This window comes from Helianthus annuus, chromosome 6 (assembly GCF_002127325.2).
Source record: "Helianthus annuus cultivar XRQ/B chromosome 6, HanXRQr2.0-SUNRISE, whole genome shotgun sequence".
Lineage (NCBI taxonomy): Eukaryota > Viridiplantae > Streptophyta > Magnoliopsida > Asterales > Asteraceae > Helianthus > Helianthus annuus.
Genome location: NC_035438.2, coordinates 145652966 through 145659787, shown reverse-complemented (window position 1 = coordinate 145659787; position 6822 = coordinate 145652966).

The window sequence follows — 6822 nt, the reverse complement described above, 5'->3', positions numbered from 1 at the left end:
TAACTCTGTCACTTCTGTTTGTTTAAAGTGTCGTGAACTACAGGGTGAAGTTGACAAATTGTCAACTCAAAACAAAAGTCTTGTGAGCGAAATGTCTAACGTAAAAGAATCAAATTTCTTTGCTAAAAGAAATGAGTCATCATATTTGAAAAAGATAAAAGGCTATGAAGCTGAAATTGAAGCTTTAACCTGCAAACTGAATGAAAAACTTCAAGTCATTGACTTAGCTCATGACATGATGGCTGAGAAAACAAAAGAGATTTCTGATAAAAGCAAAGAGTTGTCAGATGCACAACTTAAAATTGTTGAACTTGAAAAGAAATTAGGTCAATTCAGGGATTCTACTTTTGTTATGAAACATATGATGGGCGGGTTAAAGAAGAGTAATGACAAGAAGACTGTGGGATTCCAGGGCTTTAATGAAGTCCCACCTCCTCTTAGTCATGACTATTCTTTCTTACCTGATGAAAATGAGTTCACAGACTTTCTGTCAACATCACCAAGTAGTTTCACATCCAGTCAAGATGATGTGTTTGAAGATAATGATGCTAAGAAGGAAAATAACAGCAAACCTGTTTTGAAAAAGAAAAATACACCTTCTAAAAACAATAATCAAACTTTTGTTAAAAAGGTTAATTTTGTTCAAGGAAGTGATATGAAAACCGAAACAGCTGTTATCGAAAAAGAATCAAATGTAGAGTTTGCTAAAAACAAAAACATAGAAAAATCTGAAATTAAGCAAACTGAACAAAATCCTTCCAAGGCATCATCATCAAAACCAGAATCTAGTTCAAAGGCTTCAGGCGAGAAGTCTTCGAAAAGGAGATCGTGCTTCAAATGTCATACAAAGGGACATGTAGCCAGCTGTTGTCCTAATAAAAAGGTTGAAGCACAAGTTAGTGAGAAACAAAGAGGGAAGTCACCAGAAAAGAACGGTGGTAAGAATGAAAGAGAGTCCAACTCTCCAAAGAAATCTGCTCCAAAGCAACAACAGGGTGTTGCTAGTGGTGTAGATAAGGCTGAAAAAGGAACTCCTCAAGTTCCTCATTTTCAAAGAAATCAACCAAGATTTCAGCCTGAATCTACATCAGGCAGATATGAGAGACCTAGAAGTAGTTCACCAAGAATGAACAACCAAAATTCAAATAGTTTCAGAAGTCAAGGTCAATATCAAAATCGATACCAATATAATGGTGGTCGAACTTTTTATAACAATGGCTTTAGGAATTATAACAATCAAGCTTCTTGGAATCAAAACTCAAGATTTCAAAGGTCACATAGTCCAAACACATATAGGAACCCACAGGACCAGAGACCTTATGGAAATCCTGCCCCATTTCCATCAACAGGTCCAAGATCCAAGACTCCAGTTAGGAGTGATGGACATTGGATGGATGTTCCTGTAGTTGATGAATCTGGACGACCCAAGACCATCAAGGCTTGGGTCCCCCACTCTAACTAATCTTTTGGTTGGTGTGTGCAGGAGCTGCTAAGGAGGATTATCAACTTATGTTATGTTGATAGTGGCTGCTCCAGGCACATGACGGGGGATGCGAGGTTGTTTTCTGAATTTGAAGAATATGATGGTGGACATGTTAATTTTGCTGGTGCTAAAGGTGGTAGGATTACTGGAAGAGGAAAAGTGACGAATGGGAAGATCACATTGGACAAAGTGAACTATGTTGAGCAGCTGAAACACAATCTGATGAGCGTGTCACAAGTCTGCGACAAGGGTCACTCGGTCCATTTTACAAATACTGAGGCATTGGTGTTGAAACCGGGTTGGTCATTCCGGACGATTGGATAGTAATGCGTGCACCAAGGAAAAATGATACTTATGTCATGGACATGGGTGCCAAGGATCCAACTGCTGCGGTGGCGTGTTTACTGTCAAAAGCATCTGAAGCTGAATCTATGCTGTGGCACAGACGCATGGCTCACATTCACTACCGCAAGATGAATTACATTATTAAAAATGAGCTAGTGAAAGGAGTTCCATTGCTGAGGTTTCAAGTGGAAGATAAATGTCTTCCATGTCAAAAGGGAAAACAATACAAGAAACCTCATAAGTCTAAAACAGTAAATTCCATTAATGCCCCTTATGAATTACTTCACATGGATTTATTCGGTCCAGTGAACGTAAGGAGCATAGGTGGAAAGTACTACTGTCTTGTTGTCACTGATGATTACTCACGTTATTCAAGGGTTTTCTTTTTAGGTACAAAAGATGAGACAGCAGAGATGCTTATTGATCTTTTTACAAAATTGGAAAACGTCCATGATGCAAGGATCAAGAGGATAAGGAGTGATAATGGCACGGAGTTCAAGAATCGGATTCTGGATCTCTACTGTCTTCGAAAGGGAATAGAACATCAATACTCTGCTCCTTACACTCCTCAACAAAATGGAGTCGCTGAGAGGAAAAACAGGACGTTGATTGAAGCCGCTAGGACGATGCTTTCAGATTCAAAGCTACCAGTTCTCTTCTGGGGAGAAGCTGTGAATACAGCTTGCTACGTCCTAAACAAAGTTTTGACTGTTAAACGTTTTAACGAAACTTGTCATGAGTTGATGTTTAACGAAAAACCAAACTTAACAGGCTTTGAACCATTTGGATTACCCTGCACCATTGTGCGAAACAAAGATAAACAAAAATTCGGTGAGGTGGCTGCCGAAGGCTACTTTCTAGGCTACGTGCCTGGCACACCGAATAAAAGGGTTTTTAATCTAAAAACTGGTAAAATTGAGGTTGTTTTTAATGTGGAAATTACTTCCTACAAGCCTTAACAATCAACGAGTGGTCCTGCTATATTATATGATTATGAAAGTGTTTTTAAATCATTTAATATTCCTGAGGTTTCTGATGCAGATGATTCTCAGCTGATTCAAACAGTGATTGGTGAAGACGATGAAGGCGAGTTCATGCCTAGATCGAATGTTGATATGTCAGATGCTCCGGAAACTTCCCATGGTGCTGCTGATCCTGATTCAAGTGATAGTGAACCTGAACCCAATCAGGGGGAGGATTTCATTAATCCATTTGCAAATCAGAATATTCAGGGGGAGGTTGGATCAAACCTGGGTGACAATCTGGAAGTCGATGCTGTTGCTACTACACGAGCAAATAGAGATCATCCAGTTGACATGATACTTGGAGATCCTACTGCAGGTGTTTAGACAAGAAGAAGCATTGCAGCGAATTCTGGGTTATTTGTTTCGATTGAGAAAACTGGGATTGTGAATGAGTGCTTGTATAGTTGCTTTATTTCCCTAGAGGAGCCGAAGAACGTTCATATGGCTCTTAAAGACAATTCATGGGTTGAAGCTATGCAAGAGGAATTGGCCCAGTTTGCGAAGTTGAAGGTCTGGGAGTTAGTGGACCTTCCTAAAGGTGAAAGAGAGATTGGCACTAAATGGGTATTTAGGTGCAAGAAAGATGAAAGAGGTATTGTCACGCGCAACAAGGCTCGGTTAGTTGTTAAAGGGTTTAATCAGCAAGAAGGGATTGATTACAATGAAGTGTTTGCACCAGTGGCAAGGTTGGAGGCAATTCGTTTGTTTCTGGCTTTCGCTTCATTCAAGGGCTTCAAAGTTTACCAACTTGACGTGAAGAGTGCATTTCTTTACGGAAAAGTCCAAGAAGTGGTGTATATCTCACAACCAGAAGGGTTCATTGATCCAGACTATCCAGATCGAGTGTACAAACTTGATAAGGCTTTGTATGGGTTACATCAAGCTCCCATGGCGTGGTACGAGACACTGTCTACACATCTGCTCAAGAATGGTTTTGAAAGAGGTCAGATTGACAGTACACTGTTCATTAAGAGGAAGAAGGAAGATTTTCTGCTGGTACAGGTATACGTAGATGACATCATCTTTGGGTCATCTGATGAGAACATGTGTAAGGAGTTTGAACAGGTGATGAAGAGCAAGTTTGAAATGAGTGCTATGGGTGAGGTGTCTTACTTTCTAGGATTACAAGTTGAACAGAAGGAGGATGGGATGTTTATTCATCAAACGAAGTATGTGTATGACATTTTGGATCGGTTCAAAATGAATGATTGCTCTACTTCCAACACACCTATATGCGAAAATCACAATCTTGGCCCAGATCATGAAAGTACTGAAGATGTTGATCCAACTCATTACAGGGCGATGATTGGTTCTCTAATGTACTTGACTGCTTCAAGACCCGACATCATGTTTGTCGTATGCTTGTGTGCCAGATATCAGGCGAATCCGAAAGAGTCACATATGAAAGCAGTGAAGCGTATTCTTCGTTACTTGAAGGGGAAACCTAAACTTGGGTTGTGGTATCCAGCTGATAGTGATCTAAGGTTCGTTGCTTACACTGATTCAGACTTTGGAGGATGCAAATCAAACAGAAAGTCTACAACAGGTGGTTGTCAGTTCTTAGGAGGCAGGATCGTGTCTTGGCAATGCAAGAAGCAATCCTGTGTGTCTACCTCTACGTGTGAAGCGGAATATATTGCTGCAGGTAGCTATTGCTCTCAGGTTCTTTGGATCCAACAGCAGATGCGCGATTACGGTTTGGATTTCACTCGTACTCCAATTATGATAGATAATAATGCCACTATATCAATCACAAACAATCCCGTAAAGCACAGTAGAACTAAACATATTGACATACGTCATCACTTTATACGGGATTGTGCTGAAAAACGATTAATTGAATTACACCGAGTCGACACAGAAGATAACCTTGCTGATCTTTACACTAAAGCTTTTGATCGAGCTCGCTTTGAACACTTAGTTGAACTCAACGGGATGAGGAATCCTAAATAACTGGTTTTTCATAAGAATTTTGTAAATAGTTTACTGCTTTCTCAAAAATCAAAAATACAAAAACATTGAAAAATCAAAAACATAAAAAAATAGAAAATCAAAAACGAGTTATCACTGTGTGAAAAAGAAGATATGATAGTACATCAGCAAGTTAGACTGTCACACTGAAATTGAACCAAAATTGCTTAAGTGTGATAGCAGCTTCGTCATATGATGTACCAGTAGGCAAAACCATGAAATAATCAATTTACCAAAGTGATATAAACCTAAATGCACTGAGTATGAGTGGGGAACACATCAGTGGTGTATGGTTTAATGACCTTAATTCTTGTGTTGATAGATTGCCAAAATCTGAAGTTTTGGGTCTTTATACTGTTATTTCATCCGGGGATATCATGGGTGTCCTTCTGCTGCATCCAGATACATGCTGACCTAGACACACCTAGGATATCTTAAAAGAGCTAAAAATGCCAAAACCCTGAAAATGAAAAAGCTCTCAAAGAGAGTCACTCAATAAGTGCAAAATGCACAATTCATACCAAAAATGGAATCTGTCTTAGCCCTCGATAAGATATTTTGGTCTCTCTGCTGTACAGAAGTACTGACCTGTTCACCAATTATCTATCGTTGAAAAACAAAACGGATAAAATTCAGTATACTCACCTACTACGATGAATCTTTGTGCATACCTTGATCGCGGGGGTACATCCTGAAGTGGGACACGCTTGTATTTCGGTATTCTAAAATTACCTTAACGTATCATACGGTAATGGTACTTGAAATGTTCATGCATTTTGTTTAAGTGGACAAACATACTGGTAATCGTCTTGAACTGCTTTTCACTAAAACATTACATAAAGAATTAACTAATTGTGTGAAACAGTTTGACTTTGCTGATATGATCTTCTTACCGGTGATTCTCACAAAAATAGAGTGTGTATTGCTTTTCGTATTTATTTGCTTTCAGAAAATACAAAAATAGTGTCTTTTTCTGCTTAAAATTCTTAACGTACGGAAATCTGTTATTTCTTGGAGGAGTTGTTACCGATAGGGGGAGACGGTGTTAATAAGTGAGTTCAAGATTTTCAAATCAAGCAGGTTATAATGTGGTTTGGTTGAAATTTGTGCGTGGTGGTGCTGAATAGAAAATGCTTAATCTGTAACACAGTTTAACAAATCTCTTGAATAATAATAATTTGTTTAACTTTTGTTGAAAAATTCTTATGGTTTCTCGAGATGTTTGTTTTATAGTATACAGATTGAAGTTGTGTGTTGCTGAGTAGTTGCTGTGAGGATGAGAGTTTGCTTGGATGCATGGTAGGACCTCCTTTCTACATTGCAGACAAAGTTGAAGAGTTGAAGATTGCTATTCAAATGCTGAACAGGAGTTTACTCAAGCGCTAACGTTTTGAAGATTTGGTGATTGGATGCATCAGCTTAGGGGGAGTCTGTTGCTGACAGAAGTTGTTGAAGCTGAAGCTATCCAAAGACCAAAAGACTTGAAGATTCTGAAGACTGAAGTTACCTTTGCGAGCTATTGTCAAGGGGGGGTTTGTTGGTGCATGTTTTGTGACAACAGCTTAGATTTGGTCTTTGGATATCTTGTAATTAGTAAAACGATAAACGGTTAGCGGGTTTAGCTTTGTAATGGTTTGTAATAGTGAATTAAGAGTGATTGGGCCAAACCAAACCCACATATGGGGGAGGGTTTGAGAAATGGGCCTTGCCCAAGACCTAGCCCATATGCAAAGCTTTGTCCTATATAAACAAAGCTTAGCATTAGGGTTTAGGTTAATCATCAAAAAAACACCTTAATCACTTGGAGAGAATTCGTGAAAGAGAACGGCTTGGACGAATTAGGATCTTGATTGATTGTAATCGTTACGAAGATAATCAATAAAGATCGGGTTTGAAGGATTTCTGTTTTTCTACACTTTTCTGTGAAATCTGATCTAGAGGATTCCGCAGTCTAGGTTGGATCGACGATTCTGTTACGATCCGCACGCGTTAGGGGAC